The 22,901-nt window shown below is 38.2% G+C and overlaps 1 pseudogene; it reads left to right on the forward strand.

Moving 5' to 3' along the window:
• Nucleotides 1–807: 807 nt before the first annotated feature.
• On the forward strand, nucleotides 808–933 carry LOC130027290 (uncharacterized; annotated as a pseudogene).
• The last annotated feature ends 21,968 nt before the right edge of the window (nucleotides 934–22,901 follow it).

Consider the following 22,901-nt stretch of genomic DNA (forward strand, 5'->3'; position numbering starts at 1 on the left):
AAGGGCAACTAAGGCTTAATTTGAGTAAATATTACAGATGTCCAGGAATAAATATTATTTTGAATCAAGAACATAAAGGAAAGAGAGGTAATATTATACTTACAAATGCAAAAATCCATAGTCCTCTGAAGAATCTTACTTTAGAAATCACAGACTCCGATTAAGGTAAATGAGCAAACAACAGATGGAAGAAGTTAAAGGTGTGTGGGAGTGCCTTGGAAGCATCGCGATGGGTATTATTCAATAAATCTAAATTCCTAGATTTTACTCAATAAAACTAAACTCCTATCTCCTAGGAGGATAAAGGACTGACCAATGTTATCCAACACTAGCCAGCTCTATAACCACTCAGACAATGGCTTTAGGGACACCTTGATATGAATGTTTAAAGAACTAAAAAACCAAATAGGCCGGCTAGTCAATAAAGCACAAGAAAGTATGAAAGTAGAGATAGTAAAACTAGAAACAAAAATAGTAGAGCTGAAGAGTATGGCAGAGTGTAATAAAAGCCTTAACAATAGGCCTCAATAGAAGAATAACAACAATGAAAGAAAAAAACTGGTGAAACACAAGATGGGAAAACTTAAGAAACTAAAGAAGATAAAAGAAAGTCTGAAAAGAAATAAACAGCACAACAGAAAATTATGGGGTAACGTTAAGAAGAACAATACATGAATAATAGGAATACTTGAGAAATATAAATAAGGGAAGAAATATTAGTTAATAAAATCATAGTTGAAGATATCATGCACCAAGAATCAAAAAAACTAAGGGCCAATGCAAAAGAGATACAAGTGAAAAATTCCAATATGAATATTCTTGCTATTCTGATTTTTTAATAACCATGACAGGCTAAATAGTCACTATAATAAGACTATTGATGTGTCTTCTAGTGTTCTGCCAATCCTATTCAGGATGACTCTAGTGAACAGCTTGTAGATAATGGACAACAGGAAGATCGAGCGATAGTTGCCAATGTCATGGATGTATTCCTTCTTTACAACAGGACAGTCTTGCTGTTTTTCCATGGGGACAGAACCTTGCATTCAGATAGGTAGCATGTGAAGAACAGAGCCAATGTATTGATGAGTACTGGCAGGAGATTCTCCACGTGTTCAGGTCTAACCTTGTCTGGACCGGATGCTGTACGCTTCTTTACTGATGAAATGGCATGTCAGATTTTGGAAGGTATGATGCTGGGAACAACAAATCCATCCTTCGGAACTTGGTATGCAGGCAGGTGGACATGGCTATCGAAGAGATCTGAGTAGAAGTCGTGGATAACTTTTTCCATTGCCCTTTTGGAAGATGTAATAGATCCATCAGGACATCAGAGGGCAGTTTTTATTAGAGTTTTCTTTTTGAGATGAGTTTTTTGTTAATAATTTTAAAGCTCTAGGCCCTGTCCTAGTCCTTAACTGAAGATTAAAAAAAAGCCCTCAGTTTGTTATATTTAGACTTTTTGTATAAAGATAACTTTATATATTCCTAATTAAAATTTTTATTTTTTTCTTCTAATATATCTGATTAATGTGATTGCTTGACCAGTCAGAGTAAAACCCAGAGAGATAAAAAAGAAATTTTCTCATGAAAATGGAAGAACGTAGTATACACAATGTTTAAATATAAGGCTGAATGTACACATATGCAAAGGATGGGTGGATAGATGTTAGATAGAAGAAAATAGAAATAAATTTACATTTTTTTAAATTTTTAAAATTTTAGGAACTATAATTTACAATACTGTTAATGATAGTATTTTATGTATATAATGTACCAAAGAACAGCTTGATCATGCGCCCTCATCCCTCCAACACTGTGTTTGGGCTTCTCTTTACTTTCAAGAGTACAGGAAGGATTTATTACTTTGACACACAATAAAAGCATTTTAAATAGACAATCAACTAAATAAAAATATTGCAGGAACATAGAAAAGTGTGGCATAGAAGTTCAGCTGATATGTTAATAGCAGTTGAAGAAAAATATTGATCTTGAAAGGAAAAATCAAATAAGTAAAACAGAGAACAAATTGGAGAATAATATAGAGAAAATGGGGCAATTTAATTACTAAAATTCAAAGGGCTAGAGCAAGAGCTTGACCTGGTTGAGTCGCAGAATCCAATCCCTGGTTAGTACACAGCAGGTGTAGGTGTCAAAGGGTGTGGCACCAAGTGAACTAGCTAATTTAATTGATCACTTGATCACTTGACATCCCATTACTCATCAATTTGCTCTAGTGGGCGCCAGTAATGTCTCCGTCCGTTCCTGTTGCTTGCTAGTGTAGCACAATGGCGTCTGCTCATTATTGGAACACGGAGAGCCTCAAACTAATCGTTCAGGTTCTTGACGAGGAAGTCTGACCATTTCGTAGGTGGGCGGCCACGTGATCTTTTGACGTCCTGTGGAACACAATTGGTAATGGCGCTAGTCTAGCAGTCTTCTCCAAATAGTGTTACAAATAGTGTACATGTCTATTCCATCTGATTTTGGATGCCTTGGCAAATGAGACAGCGTCCCTGATTCCTGACCATCGACGTAACTCTGGATTCTTTCTTTCATTTGAGTGAAGCATGATACTCCAAGCATAGTTCTTTTGATTCCTCTTTGGGAGAACCAAAGAGCATTCTCATTCTGTTTTTCTAGGGCCCAGATCTCTGAGGCGTATGTTAATGCAGAAAGAACAGTGGATTCGAAGAGATGTAGCCAGAGCCGGAGGTTCTTCATCCTCTTAGCTATTTCCTCAATGCTCTTAAAGGCATTCCAAGCCTCTCTGTTCTTCCTGTGCAACTCAGGTGCATGTTGAGTTCTTGACCTCGGTACACATAACTGTTGAATTCGGAGATGTTCATCCCGTTGAGAGTGAATGGAACAAAAGTAATGAGACCGTTTCTCATAAACATTGCCTTTGTGAGATTCAGCTGTAGTCTGAACTTTTCACACCCATGGTCAAATTCGGCCAGCATTTGTGAAACTTGGCTGATGTTTGGTGTTATTAGAACGATGTCATCGGCAAAGTGCAGCTGGTGTAGTTGTCGACCGTCTATCTTCACTCCCATTCCTTCCATTCCAGTCATCGCATGATGTTCTTAAGGGTGGCAGTGAAGAATTTCGGTGAAATGGTATCACCCTGCCAAACTGCTCTCTTGACATGGATGATCACTTCCTTGTAGAATGGTGAGATCCTGGTAGTGAATCTGTAATACAGCTCATGAAAGATCCTGATGTATTGAGTTGGAGCGCTCTGTTTGGCTAGGGCTTCAATGACCACTTCAGTTTCAACAGAATCAAAGGCCTTCTTTAAATCAATGAACGTTAGACAGAGCAGCATCTTGAACTCCTGAGAAACCTCAATGAGCTTGGTTATCGTGTGGATATGGTCAATCGTGCTGAATCCTTTTCGGAAACTGGCTTGCTTGCATGGTTGTTGTTCATCTAGTGTTCTGCCAATCCTATTCAGGATGACTCCAATGAACAGTTTGTATTTGACAGACAACAGGCAGATAAGACCATAGTTGCCAATGTTGTGGATGTCTCCCTTCTTGTACAGTAGTACAGTCCTACTGGTTTTCCACTAGGATGGAACCTTGCATTCAGACAGGTAGCGTGTGAAGAGCCAAGCCAGTGTATTGTGAGTACTGATGGCAGGTTCTTCAGATGTTTGGATCTGACCTTGTCTGGACCGGGTGATGTTCGCTTCTTTGCCAACAAAATGGTGTGTTGGATTTTGGGAGGGAGAACACCTGCAAGGGCGATTAGAGGACGCCCTAAAAGCATCTATCCCTCTTGAAGAGCCTGGCAAGTTACCGAGAATATCCTGCCCGCAAGGCAGAGCCTGACAAGCTATCCTTGGTGTATTTGATATGCCAAAACCAGCTAATTTAATTGATTATTTTAAATCTTGCCTGAATAAAATGTATCCAATAAAAATATATAAAATGATGACTAGTAGTGTGGGAGATAAGAAACAGATAAAGGCATTCCCCGCATCAGGTAGCAGCCTCTTTCTTTGCTCCCTCAGCAACACCCAGACAGATGGAAGGATAGGAGGGATTTCACCCACTTGTATGTAGCTGGGACTGGAAACCAAGGAAACCAAAGGGACAGGGAGCTACAGGGGTCCTAGATAGCTTTGACAACAGATTTTAGATCAGTAGCCCCAATAAGACAGAGGTGAGAAGGTTCTAGCTGCAGATTCCAGACCATGAAAGTGTCATTTGGATTATTTTGAGTTAAGAAGATGGATATAATATGGCATAGGGATAAGACCAAGTCATTGTACATTGAAAGCCAGCAAACAACTAACGACGGGCATAGTGGTATTTGAACCAGGCATAAATAACAGGATGACTGACAGATTCTTACATGGGTAAGAGGAAAACCTAGACATAGAAAACATCACTCTTATTAAAAGTCTAGACACTGGTCTTTTTACAAGAAAACCAGACCTATCTCATTAAACTATTCAGTGAACTTAAAGTTTTTTTTTAATTTTTGGGTCATACTGGCAATGCACAGGGATCATCCCTGGCTCTGCACTCAGGAATTACTCCTAGCGGTGCTAGGGGGAATGTATGGGATGCTGGGAATCGAACCCAGGTCGGCCACATGCAAGGCAAATGCCCTACCCACTGTGCTATTGCTCTAGCCCTTAAACTTAAACTTCTTAACCTTCTGAATTTTATTAACAAATCTGTCGTACAGTTCCTAGAACCTATTAGCTCATAAGAATAAATATATATTTGCACTAACAATACTGCATGCACCCCAGGTCACTATTGGGTCTGGCCCCTCTGGCCCTCCAAAACCACTGGACCTTAGCAGCACTACTTTGCTGTCCTGAGTATTGAACTGTTCAGTCTACACAGATCAACTGAGTACTTCCAAGAGAGGCTCCTGGATCCACTCAATACATCTTGGAGCCTCACAAACAATGCAAAAATAATCATAATTAACATTACTTTAATTGATCAAGAAATTATTCTAGAAGAAATAACAAAAGATATAGTAGAAGAAAATGTTTCTGAGATGAAGGAAGACATGAGAAATTCATAACACAAAAATGGTATATGTCTAAGTTTTAAAAATTCAGAAAGAGATTTAGTCAAAATAATGACATAGTTTGCCTTCTTTGATATAACTTCTGTGAATATTTTGATGGGTCCCTTTGTATGGCTTTTGTTATTTACATAACATATGTCTATACCATTGTTTTAAGTTTTTTATTAATTTATAATTTGCTTTTATTTTTATTAAGGTATCATAACTTACAGAGTTGTTTAAAATAGAGATTCAAACATACAGTTTTCCATCACCAATACTACCACCTTTGTCAACTCTTTTCCACCAATGTCCAAGATTCTTTCCCACTCTCAGCTAATTTGATCAATTTAGTTTGGGTGTTATGTTTATAATTGTTGTATCTATAGCTTAGATACATACAAATATTCATACCATACTTTTTCATCATTGATAGGCTTCGAGTGCTTCATTCATGATTCCATTACCTCCTATTGCTTTCCCTAATGTTTTTTAAAAATATGCTTTTTTGTTTTATTTTTATAAAGTTGTTCACAATGATTTATTACATTCAATATACCAACACCAATTACACCACCATTATACCTTCCCACCACTCTTACTTCCAACTTTCCCAACCACCACGCAAGCCTGCCCCAATAGGAGGTCCTAAATAATTGTTTTTATACTGCTTGTTTTGAATAACTCACCTTAGAAGGAAATGTGTGAATTTTGTTGTATCTCACCCTGGAGCCATTAAGTCTTTGTATAAGAGATTACCAAGATGGTGTTACAGGTTAAGCCTTGTGTGTTAATATTTATCTCACTATTTTAATCAACATGGCCGACCCAAGTTTGATTCCTCGGCCCCTCTTGGAGAGCCCGGCAAGCTACCGAGAGTATTTTGCCCACACAGCAGAGCCTGGCAAGCTACCCGTGACGTATTTAATATGCCAAACACAGTAACAACAAGTCTCAAAATGGAGGCGCTACTGGGCCCGCTCGAGCAAATTGATGAATAATGGGAGAACCATGACTGTGATTTTAATCAAGATGGTTGTCTTATACTTTACATTTCATCCAATGTGGTGTGCTACTCCTGGTATATTAGTGGTGTAGAGTTTGAAATGTTGCTCCAGGAATTCAAAAATTTTGAATGGGGCGATACAGCTGGAGTGAAATTTTTAACTGGATGTTGATTTAAGGGTCCAGAAGCATCTCTGCAGCTTACTGATCTCTTTTGAGAATTATTTATGAGTGTCTGAGTCATGGCAGGTTAATGAGCTTATATGGCACAAGAGGCAGTTCATGGGTGTGTCTGCCAAGCTCCTGGAAGAAGAGGAGGCGAGGGGAGGTCATTCATTCCTGACTCTGTGAGAGCCTAGAGATTTTGGTCACAAAATCCACATACCTGAGTTTTTCAATATATTCATTCCTGGCTGAGATTCCTGCTGTAGCACTGTACCACTGTACCACTGTCCTCCCGTTGTTCATTGATTTTCTCGAGTGGGCCTAGTTACGTCTCCGTTGTGAGACTTGTTGTTGCTATGTTTGGCATATGGAATATGTCATGGGGAGCTTGCCAGGATTTGCCATGCGGGTGAGATACTCTCACTAGCTTGCCGGGCTCTCCGAGAGGGGGGGAGGAATCGAACCCAGGTCGCCCCAGTTGGCTGTGTACAAGGCAAACGCCCTACCTGCTGTGCTATTGCTCTATGAAATCAGGCCATGAGCATGGTGGTGATTGAAGTATCTCCCTAATATACTTTATATCCCACATATGAAAGAGATCATACCAGTAACATCCATGTAGTGGCAAGATTCATGATTTTGTCTTTTCTTACAGCCAGATACTTTTGCACTGCATAGTATAGTTATCTTAATCCAGTCATCTACTCCTGAACATTCAGGTTGTTTGAAGAGTTTGGTTAAATGGATAGTGCTTTGATGAAGATATTGAAAATATATTTTCTGATAAGGGAGAAAGACAGCAACACACCACAGAGATGCTTCCACACCCCAAAGTTACCATTCAGTTAAATTTTAACTTTAGCTGTATAGCTCTATTTAAGATTTTAGAATTCCTGGAGTGCCTGATCACAAATACTCTGCCCTGCTGATGTACAGAGTTAGCCACCTTATTTGATTGAGAGTAATGTAGAAGACAAACTATTTCTATATATATATGCACACCAGGGGTAGCCTGTAACAACAAGTTAGTAATCTCTTATATAAGGGTTGAATGCCTCAGGATGAGATACAACAATTTTCCCACACTTTTAAGAAAATGTTTTTTGATCATTTTTGCAGGGTTATTCATAGCAAGCAATACAAGTTATTTAATATGTTCTTTGGGGACAGGTTTGGGTGCTGGTGGGAAAATTTGAAATAATGGCAGTAGGATGGCGTAATGGTGTTGGGGTTGGTGATGGAATATTGAATTTAATAAACTATTGTGAACAACTTAAAAAATCAATTTTTTAAAAAGTTGCATTTTCAGGTAGATGGGCTGGAACGATAGCACAGCAGGTAAGGCATTTGCCTTGCATGCAGCCAACATGGCTGACCCGAGTTCGATTCCTCAGCCCCTCTCGGAGAGCCCGGCGAGCTACTGAGAGTATCTCGCCCACATGGCAGAGCCTGGCAAGCTACCCATGATGTATTTGATATGCCAAAAACAGTAACAACAAGTCTCACGATTGAGATGTTACTGGGCCCTCTCAAGCAAATTGATGAATAACGGGAGGACCGTGACTGTGACCGTGACCAGAATTGAATTGGTGGATCATATGGAAGCTAACATATTCATTTCTTGAAAAGTGTCCATATCATTTTCCCAAAAGGCTGGGCCTGTTGCCATTTTCACCAGCAGATGATCAAGGTTATTTTTGCCCTCTCACAACCACACCAACACTAATTCTTATTCTTTCTGATGTGTGCCAGTAACATTGGTGTCCCGATAGGTATGCAGACTACTTTTCATATACTTATTTGACATCTATATATTCCTTTGAGGAAGTTCTGTTCATTGATTCTCCCTAGTTTTTTTTTTGAAATTTTATTTTCTTATTCTTATTTTCTTATTGAACTTTTGTCATATGATTGGTGTGAAAATATTCTCTTCCAGTTTGTGGAATGTCTTTTCAGTGTGGTCATCACTTTTGTGTGTTTGTGTGTGTGTGCGTGTGTGTGTGTGGTGAAAAACTTTAAGATTTTATATAATTTTATTTGTCTACCTTTGCTTCCATGTGCTTGGACGAGGGCACTGAATTATTACAAAATGCCTACAGAATAGACGTCATGAAGGATTTTGTCTATATTTCATTCAACATATTTTATGGATTTATGTCTGATATTGAGGACTTTTAATAAATTTTCAACATATTTTTTGCATTGTGTGATTAAAGAATCTTCAGTTATTTTTTACATGGCACTTACCAATTTTTCCAAAACCATTTGCTGAAGAGACTTTCTGTTATCCACTTTACATTTTATTTGTTCATTTCTAATTTTTATTTTTATTTTTTAATGAATCACTGTGAGGTACAGTAACAGACTTATAAATTTTTGTACTTACATTTCAGTTATACAATGATAAAGTATGATCCCGCCAACAGTGCCCATTCTCCACCACCAATGTTCCCATATCACTCCCACAACACCAACCCATTCCCCTGCCCCTGGCCTTCATGGCAGGCACATTCCCTTATACTCTCTATCTCTTCTTTAGGGGGTTGTGGTCTGCAATACAAGTATTAAGTGGTATCATGTTCAGTCTATAATCTACTTTCAGTACGCATTTCTCATCCCAGGCAGGTCCTCTAAGCATCCTTTACTTGGTGGTGCCTTCTCTATCTGCCTTTTCCCACAGCATGGTAGGTTAGATTGTAAGACGTGGAGCAATCCTCCTGGTCCTTATCTCTACTATCCTTGGGTGTTAGTCTCCCATTCATTACTTTATATTCCCCAAATGAATGCAATCTCTCTATGTCTGTCCCTCTCTTGTTGACTCATTTCACTTAGCATGACACTCTCCATGTTAATCTATTTATGTGCAAATTTCATGACTTCATCTTTTCTAAAAGCTCCATTACATTGTGTAGATGTACCAAAGTTTCTTTTGCCAGTCAACTGTTCTCAGGCACTCAGGTTTTTTCCAGATTCTGGCTATTATAAACACTGCTACGATGAACATCTGAGTGGAGAAGTCATTTTTACTATGCTTTTTGCATCTCCAGGATATATTCCCATAAGTGGTATTGCTGGGTCAAATGGGAGCTCGATTTCTAATTTTTTGAGAAACATCCATACTGTTTTCTAAAAGGGCTGAACCAGTCAGCATTCCCACCACCAGTGAAGGAGAGTCCCTTTTTCCCCACATCCACACCAGCCCTTTCTGCTTTTGTTCTTTTGGATGTGGGCCAGTGTGTGGTGGGAGATGATATCTCATTGTTATTTTGATCTGCATCTCCCCTGTGATTAATAATGAAACGCATTTTCATGTGCCCTTTGGCCATTCGGATTTCTTCGTTGAGAAAGTTTCTGTTCATTCCATCGCCCCATTTTTTGATGGGATTGGATGTTTACTTCTTGTAGATTTCAAGGAGCGCCTTGTATATCCTTGATATCAACGTCTTTTAAGATGGGTATTGGGTGAATATCCTTACCCATTCTGTAGAATGTCTTTGTGTTCTGGTCACTGTTTCTTTTGAGGTACAGAAGCTTTTTAGTTTAAGATAGTAACATTTGTTTATCTTTGTTACACTTGCCTGGTCAGTGCCAAGTCATCTTTGAAGATACCTTTAACTTCAATGTTGTAGAGGGTTATGCCACCTTTTCTTCAATTTACCTGATTGATTCTTGTTTGATGTTGAGGTCTTTAATCCATTTTGATCTGACTTTTGTGCATGGTGTTAAGTCGAGGTCTAAGTCCATTCTTTCCATGCATTTGTCCAGTTCTACCAGCACCATTTTTAAAGAGGCTTTCCTTGCACCACTTCACATTTCTTGCTTCCTTATCAAAGATCAGATGTTCATACATTTGGGGTTGTGTGTAGGGATATTCCACCCTTTTGCATTGGTCTGCGGTTCTGCCTTTGTTCCAGTACCATGCTGTTTTGTTACCACTTTGTCGTAGAGTTTGAGGTTGGGGAGGGTGTTGCCTCCCATCATCTTTTTCCCAAGAAATGCTTTAGCTATCGTGAGTGTTTGTTGTTTCAAATGAATTTTAGGAGTGCTTGATCCATTTCTTTGAAGAATTTCATGGGTATCCTTATAGGGATCATATTGAATCTCTAGAGTGCCCTGGGGAGTATTGCCATTTTGAAAATGTTAATTCTTTCTATACACGAGCAAAGGATATGTTTCCATTTCTTCATGCCCTTTTTTAATTCGTTGAGCAGCATTTTGTAGTTTTCTTTGTAGAGGTTCTTTATCTCCTTGCTTAGGCTGATTCCGAGGTACTTGATTTTCTGGGGCATGATTGTGAACGGGTTTGCTTTTTTCATTTCTCTTTCCTCTGTCTCATTCTTTGCTTATAGGAAAGGCATGGATTTTGGGGTTTGGATTTGGATTTTTGGTTTAGGGTTTGTAAGGCCATGGATTCTAGAGTTTCTTGGTAGAGCCCTTCGGATTCTCTAGATATAGTATCATATTATCTGCAATTAGTGAAAGGTTTATTTCTTCCTTTCCTATCTTGATGCCCTTAATATATTTTTATTGCTTACCTGTTATTGCAAGTACTTACAGTACTATATTGAGCAGAATTGGTAAAAGAGGGCAGCCTTATATTGACCCTGATCTTAGAGAGAAGGCCCTTAGTTTTTTTCCATTGAGGATAATTCTTGCCATAGGTTTGTCATAGATGGCATTGATTATTTTGAGGAAAGTTCCCTCTAGGCCCATTTTGGTGAGAGATTTTTTTTTATCATAAACAGTTGTTGGATCTTGTTAAATGCTTTCTCTTCATTTATTAATATGATCATATGGTTTTATCTTTTCTTTTGATGATATTATGGATTATGTTAATTGATTTCCAAATGTTAAACCATCCTTGCATCCCCGGGATGCATCCCACTTTGTCATGGTGTAAAATCATTTTGATGAGTTGTTGGATTCTATTTGCTAATATTTTGTTGAGGATCTTTGTATCTATGTTCATTAGAGATAATTGGCCTTTAATTTATTTTGTTATTCGTGTCTTTGTTTGCTTTTGGTATTAAGGAGATATGTACCTCATAGAAACTGTTTAAGAGAGTTTCTGTTTTTTTTCAATTTCCTGAAAAAGCTTTAGGAGAACTAACAACATGTCTTCTTTAAATGTTTGGAAGAATTCACTAGTGAATCCATCCTGGACTTTTGTTTTCAAGAAGACTGTTGATTACGGTTTCGAATTCCTTGATATAAATGGGTCTATTCAGGTATTCCATGTCTTCTAGGGTCAGTCTTGGGAGATTCTAGGAATCCAGAAATTTACCATTTCTCCTAGGTTCTCTTGTTTCATGGCATACAGACTTTCAAAGTAGTCTCTGATGATCTTTTGAATTTCATTTGTTTCTGTTGTGATGTCCCCTTTTTCATTTCTGATTTGGTTTATTAGAGTTTTCTTTCTCTCTTTCTGTGTGAGTGTAGTTAGTGGTTTATCACTCTTGTTTATTTTCTCAAAGAAGCAGCTCTTGGTTTCATTGACATTTTGGATTGTTTTTTGGGTTTCCATGTCATTAATTTCTGCTCTTAGTTTTATTATTTTTTCCTTCGGCTGGGTTTCAGTTCCTTTTTTTGCTCTTTTTCTAAGATCTCAAGCTGTGTAGTCAAGTTATGTATGTAGGCCCTTTCTTCTTCCTGAGGAATGCTTACAAAGATACAAATTTTCCTCTTAACACGGCTTTAGCTGTGTCCCATAGGTTCTGGAAGCTCATGTCTTCATTCTCATTTGTTTCCAAGTATCTTTTGATTTCTTCCTTGATTTCTTTCCTGACTCACTCATTGTTGAACATTGAGTTGTTTAATTTCCAGGTATTTGATTTGGTTCTCTGTGTCACATGTGTTCTGGTAGCTCGTGTCTTCATCCTAATTCGTTTCCAAGTATCTTTTGAGTTCTTCCTTGATTTCTTTCCTGACTCACTCATTGTTGAACATTGAGTTGTTTAATTTCCAGGTATTTGATTTGGTTCTCTGTGTCTGTCATGATTAACTTCTACTTTCAGTGCTTCTGGTCTGAAAAGATATTTGATACAATTTCTACGTTCCTTATTCTATTGAGGTTTGTTCTGTGACCAAGCATATAGTCTATTTTGGAAAATGTTTCAAAATGTTTCACTAGAAAATAATGTGTATTCATTTTTGGGGGGAAGGGGAAGGATGTAAAGCCCTCTATAGATCTATTAGCTCTCTCTCTTCATCCTCTCCTCGTGGTGGGGATTTGCACTGTTTCTTCATGTTGTTGTGATTTTATGGAAGTGGGACCTTCCAGTTCACTATCACTATTCCCTCTTGCTGAGAGAGGAAGCAAGCCAGGTGGTGCTGGAGGACGATGCAAGGATGAGCTGGATGGCAGTCTGGGAGACTGGGAGGGTTCAGATCAGAGAGGTGAGCTGGGCACAGGCGTGGGGATGGCATGCCAGGGGGCCGATCACACACCTGAAATAGGCAGCAAGCCAGCAGATCGGGGGCTGGCAGAATGGTGTTCTGGCTTGTTTTATTTTTTTCACTAAGCTGCTATAATTTCAATATTGTTAAAGATGATTTATTGTCTACATAATTTCAACACCATACTGTACCACGGGTTTCCATCTTCTTCCCTCAAGATGCCAGTTCCTCTCCTTTTCAACCTAACACTCACAGACTCCATTTCATAAATTATTTCTTTTATTGTGCTGCCTTTGCTCCCTTGTTGATGCCTTACTGTGTATCTTTATGCGTATACACAATGAATAAGGATATCCCTTTAGTTCTTACTAACTTAACTCAGCATCATGTTCTCCATTTCCATCCAATATCCAGGAAAATTGCATCATTTTGTTCTTTCTTAGAACTGCATTGTATTCCACTTTGTATGATACAACTTCTTCATTCATTTCTGTAGATTTTTTAAAGCATAGACATATACTGCATGTTTAAAGAAACATCATTTTGAAAAAGATTGGCATACATTATATATCTTTTTTTCTATGATTCCTTTTGCAGTTAGCAAAATATGTCAACAATTTTTTAAGCTTTAAACTAGATGTTTTCCCTCATTTTTCAATTACATAAAAGCTTGGAATGCATGTCGTTTTCTGAGATTTTTCACACTTGCATAAGTATCTGACCCATGGGCCCAAAATACTCACAGTATTAAAATATTTTAGTATATGTGCTGCTGAAGCGAGACAGTGATTAAAATATTTATCCAATATTCATTTAAAATCTTAAATCTCCTTCAAAGGAATTAGTCAGTAATAATTTATGAAATTGTCTGTTTGAACCAAAATTTGATATTTTTATATTTAAGACTTGTTTTAAATTTCAATCATAAAACTCACCTAAAGAAATCGAATTTAGTATTAGAAGTCATAAAACATGGGACCCTAAGTACATCAAGTCGGTCATGTGCATTTCACATGGCCAACCGAGGTTTCATCCCTGTATCAAATTTGGTTTTCCCAAATGCTACCCAGAGTGCAGAGACAGGAGTAATCCTTGAGAATCACTGGGTGTGGCCCAATGCACGATTTTCCCCTTTCTCCTTCCACATCCCCCCCGCCCCAAAAGAAATCAGAAAACATGTCTGTGTCAGTGTAACTGAAAATGTCAACTTATTTTGTTCTAAAGGATAAGAGGACAGAAATCTTCATCAGTAATCTCTGTAGATTTTTGTGCTTCCCTGTACTTTTTCTCCTAAAAAAACCCTTCTTGTAACTGCATAACAGGAAAGTTACTTTGAGACTCTGAAGCCCCATCTTCCAATATTGTTGAATGAATCTCTTCTTGGGTTCTTTCCTAGTCCCTTGATTAACTCTAAAAGCAATGGAATGGATATCATCAGTTATATTTCTTTCATGTTTTATGAGGCTGTACAGTTCTTAATGTTAGTGCTCATTTTCAGTAATTATGCAAATTATAATTCTTATTCTTCACATTATCTGCTTGATTTTATTATTTTCTTACTTACCTGCATAAGCACTAAGTATTACAATATGGGGAGAAACTAAAAGCCTTCCCTTTAAGATCAGGAACAAGACAAGGTTGCTCACTCTCACCACTCCTATTTAATATAGTACTGGATATTTTGGACATAGCAATTCAGCAAGAAAATATATATAGGGTATACAGATATGAAAGGAAGAGGTCAAGCTATCACTATTTGCGAACAATGTGAAAATTCTAAGAACTTTACAAAAAAGCTTCTAGAAGCACTAGTTTGTATAGTATAGTGGTAGGCTACAAAATCAACACCAAAATTCCATGGATTTCCTATACACAAATGATGAAAGATAAAAGATATTAAAAAAGCAATCCCATTTACAATAACACCTCAGAAAAACAAGTACCTCGGATTCAGCTTAACCAAAGTGTAATGGACATATACAAGGAAAATTATAAAATACTACTTCAAGAAATAAAGGAGAATACTAGGAAATGGAGACAGCCCCTGCTCATGGATAGGTATGATAAACATTATCAAAATGGCAATACTCCCCAAAGCACTATACAGATTCCATGTGGTCCCTAACAGGATACCCATGTCATTATTCAAAGAAATAGACAAAACACTCCTGAAATTCATATGTAACAATAAACCTCCACGAATAGCTAACGCAATCCTTGGGAAAAAGAAGATGGGTGGCATCACCTTCCCCAACTTCAAACTGTACTACAAAGCAGTAGTAACTAAAACAGCATGATATTGGGCTAGATACATACCCGCAGACTAATGGAACTGAGTTGAATATTCTATCACAGACTATCAAATATATGATCACTTAATCTTTGATATAATTTTTAATAAAGTTTTTGAAACCCTTCAAAGGACTTTTATTAAACCTTTATTTCTAGCCCAAAACTCTCAGGAAATGAACAAAAATATTTGGTCTAGTGCCAATTTATCTTTAATGAAGTGGTAACATTTGATATTTCATTTTTAAAAATGTTCAACTATAGTTTAAACTAAAAACCTAGGTTTCAATGAAAATATAAAAACATTCTTCCCTATATATTTAGGTATCTTCATTTTATATGTGATGCTCATTTTCATTAGCAATAGTAAAGATCCAATAATCTGATAAGGGGTTAATATCTAAGTTATATTACAAACTGGTAGAACTGTACAAGAAAAAAAAATCCACTGGGAGAAGAAATGAACAGAAATTTTCTCAAAGAGGAAATGCAAGTGGCCAAAAGACATATGAAAAAAAATTGTTCCATCACTAATCACCAAGGAAGTACAAATCAAAACAACAATGAGATACCATCTCACACCACAGAGACTGGCACACATCAAGAACAAAAGCAATCAGTCCTGGTGAGGATGCAGAGATAAAGGGGCTCTCCATTGTTAGTGTAATGCCGAATGGTCCAGCCTTTATGTAAAGCAATATGGACATTCCTCAGAAAGCTAGAAATTTAACTTCTATATGATCCAACAATATCACTTCTCAGAATATACCCCAGAGGCCCAAAAACATACAGCAGGAATGTCTTCTGCACTTCTGTGTTCATTGCAACACTATTCACAATAGCCAGAATCTAGAAACAAGCCAAGTGCCTAAGAACAGATGACTGGTTAAAGAAACTATGGTAAATGTACATAATAGAATACCACTCAGCTGTTAGGAAAAATGAAGTTATGAAATTTATTTATAAATATATGGACATGGAGAGTATCATGATGAGTGAAATGAGTCAGATGCAAAGGGATAGACATAGAATGATTGCACTCATTTGTGGTATATATATGTATATATTTATATATATGAACATAATATGAGATTAATACCCAAGGACAGTAGAGACAAGGGCCAGGTGGGGTGGTCCATTGTTGGAAGCCTGCCTCAAGTCTTGGGGAAGAAGGCAGTTGGAATAGAGAAGGAACCATTATGACAAAGATAGTTGGAAATGATCACTCTGAATAAGAACTTTACACTGAAAATAGGTAAAGGAACAAACATGATAACCTCTCAATACCTGCATTCAAAATCATAATGGCCAAAAAGAGAAAGACAGAGAGAAAGAAAGAAAGTGCCTAATAGAAAGGCAAGCTGGGGAGTGGGGAGCGTGGTAGTAAACTGCGACATTGGTGGTGGGAAATGTATACTGGTGGAGGGATGAGTGAGTGTTCAAACATTTCATGACTCAAACCTAACTCTGGACAAACAATTTTCCAACTTTGTATCTCACAGTGATTTAATTGTTTAAAAAATAGTAAAGATTTGAATCTGGAATGTGACTCAGTGATATAGTGCATGCCTCACTGTAAACTAGAGACATACCACAGCACGCAGGATGCTTGTTTGGAGCTCTGCCAACCCGAGTTTGATCCCCAGCATCCCTATATGGTATGCTGAGCATCGTCAGGAGTGATTTCTGAGTGCAGAGCCAGAAGTAACCCCTGAAAGTTGCCCGGTGTGGCTCAGAAACAAAAATCAAAACAAAACAAAGTAACATTGCATGCCTCACATGTATGAAATCCTAGGGTTGATTCCTGATAAATCACAAATATATATACACACACAGAGACCACAGTAAAATAATGTTAGTTATTTTAGTTAGCAGGCTGGAGCAGTAACATAGTGGGTAGGGCATTTACCTTGCACGCGGCTGACCCAGTCGATTCCTCTGCCCCTGTCAGAGAGCCTGGCAAGCTACTGAGAGTATTTAGCCCACACGGCAAAGCCTGACAAGCTACTCATGACGTATTCGATATGCCAAAAACAGTAACAAGTCTCACAATAGAGACGTTAAATATGTATGTATGCATGCATGCTTGTTTGTTGGTTTGTTTGTATGTGTTTTTGAGGATCAATGGATTAAAACAAGGGTCTTTAGTAGTTTTAATCCACTGCAAGTGCTCTACTGCTGAGCTACTTCCCTGGCTGGGGAAGTTTCCTTAGTTATGGGAAAGCATATCGATATTAATGTCTAGTTAAATCTTATGTAGTTTGTTGAAATTTTCTTCTTCATTTTCAATGGGATTTCTGCTTGACTTGGGGAGCATAATTTGTCATGGGAATAAAAATAGGAAATCTGACCTTTTCTGGGATGGCCCTTTCTTTTTGAAATTTCCGATTCGAATTAATCAACTTCTAAGGGAACCTCGGACTTTCATGGCAACTTTAATATAACCATAGTCACTATGTTGGTGAGCATAAGTGATGAATGAATATATTTCCCATTGTTCATGTGATGATAGGATTGAATTTCATGGGAACAGTAGACATCAGAGGAATATTTATAACTTATATTTACCTTTCAATCTCCATTATAAAAGGAATAGAAATCATCGGTTTAAGTCTGTAAGAACAAAATCATCAGTTGCAACTCAGCCCCTTTTCTCATCTTCTTTAGGAACTGACCAGCCTACTAGAAATATTCATTCTGCCTATATGAGAATTTTTTTTCCTGGATGAGGCCTGTAATTGAGAGTAATTATAACTTAAGAGGGTAAATATTAAAATTGTTGCTGACTCACACAGGAACATTCCCTACAATACAGGCAATTGAACTCAGGACACCCTTATTTTAAGAAAGGGATGGTTAAGGCAGAAACAGAACAATACAGAAAAATTTTTGACATTTGGATTTTTGAAGCCAGAATTAGCAATAAAATATTTATTGATTTAGAAGAACATGTAAAACGGTTTCCCACTCTCAGACTAGATAAACGTACCATGGATTATGATCAAATAGATAGCTCAGCCTCTATTAAGGGACTGTCCAGCCCATGTCAAGTGAGCTCCATCTGTTCTCAGTACCACAGTCTCATGTGCAAATTGAATCACCACCTTCAAATTAAAACGAGAACTGAACATCCTGTATGCCAAGAAGCTGAGAGGATTTCCTATTTTTCCACCAGTGAATAATTTTTACAAATAGTTATTAGAACATTGACTGTTGATTAGATTCTTAGTTGCATTTGATACTCTCTATAATACTCCGCTATCGCACCTTGTGAATATTCCTAGAATATGAACCAGGATTCTTGGAAAGTCTTTGGAACAAAGTTGAAAATTTAGACAAAGAAATAGTAGTGTTACAAAGACTCAGCAGCAAAATTCTATATTCTTGTACCCAGATAATTGTTCATTGACTTAGAATACCTGCCTTGTAAGTTTAAATCTGCCTGCGATTCATAGTGACACATGCAATTTTTGACTGCACTGTGGCTAAATGTGTATTAGTGCCACAATTGATGGAGTGCAACCTTCATCAAGTGGCACTTTCAAATTAAAGAACATAATATGTGCCTCCCCCTTTGCCCCCACTAAGTTTGACGTTTATTGGTGCTCTCTACCTAGCTGGCCTATAGTTGCCACTCAATTAGTTTCTGAGGGGTGAGAGCGATAGTACAGGAGGTAGAGTGTTTGCCTTGCATGCAACTGATCTGGGATCCATCCCTAGCATCCATATGGTCCCCTGAGCAATCCCAGAAGTAATTCCTGAGTGAAGAGCCAGAAGTAACCCCTGAGTATTGCTTTGTGACACCCTGACCCCCCACCAATATTACAATTAGTTCCTAATTCAACCCTGGCTAAAGGGAGAGGTAACATGTATTTCTGGTTCTCTGGTTTTAGGTACTGAGGTATAGATATTAGAAAACACGAATACTAATTGTCACCTGTGCAAAGTTTATATAACAATGAGCCATTCTGAAGTTCAATGAGGGCTTAGTCCTCAGTCTATAAAGTTGCTAGCATATAAAAAGTAATCACAGTTTTGGAGAGTAAAACAACACTGTAACCCATTAAAAACCAGATCGTCACTGATTGTTCATTTGAAGTTGTAGGAATTGACTGGGAATTAGATTAGGTTCCATTCAGAACCTAGGAGCAGATGAAAGACTGGCCTGAATTCTAACTCAGAATATCGATTGCATGTCTGGTCTCCTTCCTTCCATAGAAGAAAGAGATTGGGTCATGCCTGAGCATCTCTGGAAAGAAACCATCATTGCTGTGCTACTGCAATCTTGAACATCCTATGCAAATAGATAGCAGTCTTCATGCTTAACACTTTGGAACTTCCATGGGAAGAGATCAGTAGACCTATGGACAAGAGGGAATTTGTGACAGGCAGAAGACTACAAAAATAGCTGGGATCATTTCAGGCTCATTTTCTATGGCCTTCCAATCTGAGTCAGAGAGAACTCCTAGGTTGCTTTCATCACAGGGACCTTTTAGGAGTTATTCCCTGTTCATCAGTGATTACCACACTGTGAGCTCCTCCATGAAGTATACTCATTATCTTTCTTTGTTATTAATTGTAATAATCTATGTGTTAGAATTTAGAGTACATAATAAAGATTCCCAACTCACAAACAATTACTGAAACTGAACCACAAAACTATTACTGGATAAATAATAACATAAATAATAGCTGTCAGTAAGACTAATCCTAATTACTCCTGTCCTGTTTACAATGCTGTCACTTGTTCTGAGTAAAAACATAAATATAAGAAATTAATTTCTGAAGTCACAGTTAAATTAACTTTAGGAGTTATAGGCCTCACTCATTTTCTTTTCATTTTTGGGAGAACATACTCAGCTATGCTAAAGTGCTTGGAGGTTACTCCCAGTAATTCTCTATTAACGATGCTGGGGTTTACTGTTTGGATCCTATGGTGACAGGATGTAATTGGTATTCCAGGGCTATATCCCTCACTGTGCTCAGGGGATATGTTGTGTTGAAAATCTGCATGCTGCCTAACCCCTTTTCTAGCTCTCCAACCCCTCTAAATCTTTTTCTTAAAGCATATTCTCTCTCTCTCTCTCTCTCTCTCTCTCTCTCTCTCTCTCTCTCTCTCTCTTTCTCTCTCTTTAGCTGTGTTTTTAAATTCTAGGCCCTGACCTAGATGCTGGAAATAAAATAGTGATTAAGACAGGATCCCTATTCTCAGGAAGCATTTGTTTGACTGCAAGGTGAAGAAAATATGTAAATGTATAAAGATCAGTTCAGATTATAAGAGGCAGTATAGAAAAATGGATGATGCTGCTGAGGTTTCAGTTATGATAACATATATTAGTTGTGTGACCTTTGATAAGTTAGTTATAACTAAGTAATCACAGAATATTTCCAGATTTAGCAAACGTTGGCTACAATAGCACATGTACTGAATAAAGCATTTTTGCTGAAAAGGTCATGTGTCTGGGCCTATACTAACTGAGAAATGATAAAGGTGATAAAGGATAAAAATTGAATTGTCATACACCATTTAGGCCTAGCTACTTCTAGGCCAGGTAAAGCACATTGGATTTTTGTTGTAGTTAAATAGATTTGGAATCATTTATCTTCATTTTTTCCATAGTTTTCGAGTATAAAGCCCTTCTAAAATCATTGGGAATAGACTGATAGTAATATGAGTAGGGTTCTTGCCTTGTACATCAATCAGGCTCATTCCTCATCAGCCCATATATTCTCCTGATTCCCCCTTCCACAGTGATATCTGAGGGCAGAGTAAGCCTTGAGTACCACTGAATGCAACTCCCAAACCAACCCCTCCAAAATATCGTTCCTGAAAATCCTATACATATTTTTAATCACTTGATCACTTGATATCCCGTTACTCATTGATTTGCTCTAGTGGGTGCCAGTAATGTCTCCATTTGTCCCTGTCGCATGTTAGTATGGCCCAATGGCATCTGCTTGCTACAGGAACATGAAGAGCCTCAAATTGTTCAGGGTCTTGACAAAGAAATATGACCATCTCATAGGTGGGTTGTCATGCGTTCTTTTGACATCATATGGAATCAGGTTGGTAACAGCTGTAGTCCAACAGTCATCTCTAAATCGCATTGCATGTCTGGCCTATCTGATTTTCGACGACTTGGCAAACAGGACAGCATCCCTGATTCTTGATCATAGATGGAGGTCAGAACTCCGAATTCCTTCTCTCACTTGAGTGAAACATGATATTCCAAGCATAGCTCTTTCAATCGTCCTCTTTGGGATACCCAAATAGCGTTCTCTTTCTGTTTTCATAGAGCCCAAGTCTCCGAGGTGTATGTTAGTGCAGGAAGAACTGTAGAGTCGAAGAGATGTGCCCAGAGCCAGAGGTTCTTCATGCTCATAACCACTTCTTCAACACTCTTGAAGGCGTTCCACGCTGCACTCCTCCCCATGCACAGCTAAGGTCTCAGATCTTGTTCGTCATGTTGAGTTCTCGACCTAGGTGCACATAACTGCTGCATTTGGAGATGCTCATTACATTGAGAGCAAATGGAACATAAGGAACTAGTCTGTTTTTCATAAACATTGACTTCGCGAGATTCAGCTGCAGTCCGATCTTTCCACACACGGTTGAAGTCAGCCAGCATTTGTGCCCCTTGGCTGATGTTTGGTGTTATTAGAACGATGTCATCAGCAAAATGGGGGTGCTGTAGTTGCTGACCATCTATTTTCACTCCCATTCCTTCCCATTCCACTCATCGCATGATGTTCTCGAGGGTGGCACTGAAGAGTTTCAGTGAAATGGTATCACCCTGCTGAACCTTTGTCTTTACCTCAATGATCTCTTCCTTGTAGAAAGGTGAGATCCTGGTGGTGAATCTGTAATACAGATCACAGAGGATCCTGATGTACTGAGTTTGAATACCCTGTTTGGCTAAGGATTCGATGACCGCTTCAGTCTCAACAGAATCAAAGACATTTTTTAAATCAATGAATGTTAGACAGAGCTTCATCTTGAACTCCCGACAAGCCTCATGAGCTTGGTCACTGTGTGGAAATGGTTGATCTTGCTCAATCCTTTTCAGAAGTTGGCTTGTTCACATGGTTGTCCTTAATCTAGTGTTCTGCCAAACCTGTTCAGGATGACTCGAGTGAACAGCTTATAGACGAAATAGACGACGGACAACAGGCAGATTGGGCAGTAGTTGCCAATGTCATGGATGTCTCAATTCTTGTACAGTAGGATGGTCCTGATAGCTTTCCACTGGGATGGAGCCTTGCATTTCAGACAGGCAGTGTGTGAAGAGCCGAGCCTGTGTATTGACAAGTACTGATGGCTAATTCTTCAGTTGTGTGGGTCGAACCTTGTCTGGGCTGGGTGCTGTTCACTTCTTTACTGATGAAATGGCATGTTGGATTTCAGAAGGTAGAACGTTGGGAATGACATATCCATCCTGAGGAATTTGGTATGTGGGCAGTTGGATGTGGCAATTGAAGAGATCCGAGTAGAATTCATGGATAATCTTCTCCATTGCCCTTCTGGAAGATGTGATAGACATCAATAAAAACAGTGGGCCTCATTATACATATTTTTAACTTAGTTAAATATAATTTTCCCTATGAAGATAGTTCCATACCACCAGTAAAATTATTTTTGCCTCCTTATTTCTTTATTTATTGAGATTAGAAATGGATACCTGCATTTACTAAATAATTTTAAAATTATCTTGCAAAATGTTTAGCACAAAATGTTTAACACAAAAATTACTTTGAGAATTGTTGGGGAACAGTTTTTTCCCCAATGTGCCCAGACACGTTACACACTAGGTCCAGGCAGATGGGGGACGGAGGATGTCAGGTGCCCGGAGAAACCACTCAGGGAGACAGCTGATGGCCACTCACTTTATTGCCAAATACACACATAAATTATAGAAGGCCTCAGCTTAAGAAGATGGTACAATCATATAAAGTTTAGCATTACTTAACTATCACCTTTCCAACTCTGCTTTGCCCCATCCCAATCCCAT

This window comes from Sorex fumeus, unplaced genomic scaffold, assembly GCF_029834395.1.
Source record: "Sorex fumeus unplaced genomic scaffold, SorFum_2.1 ptg000036l, whole genome shotgun sequence".
NCBI classification, from domain to species: Eukaryota; Metazoa; Chordata; class Mammalia; order Eulipotyphla; family Soricidae; genus Sorex; species Sorex fumeus.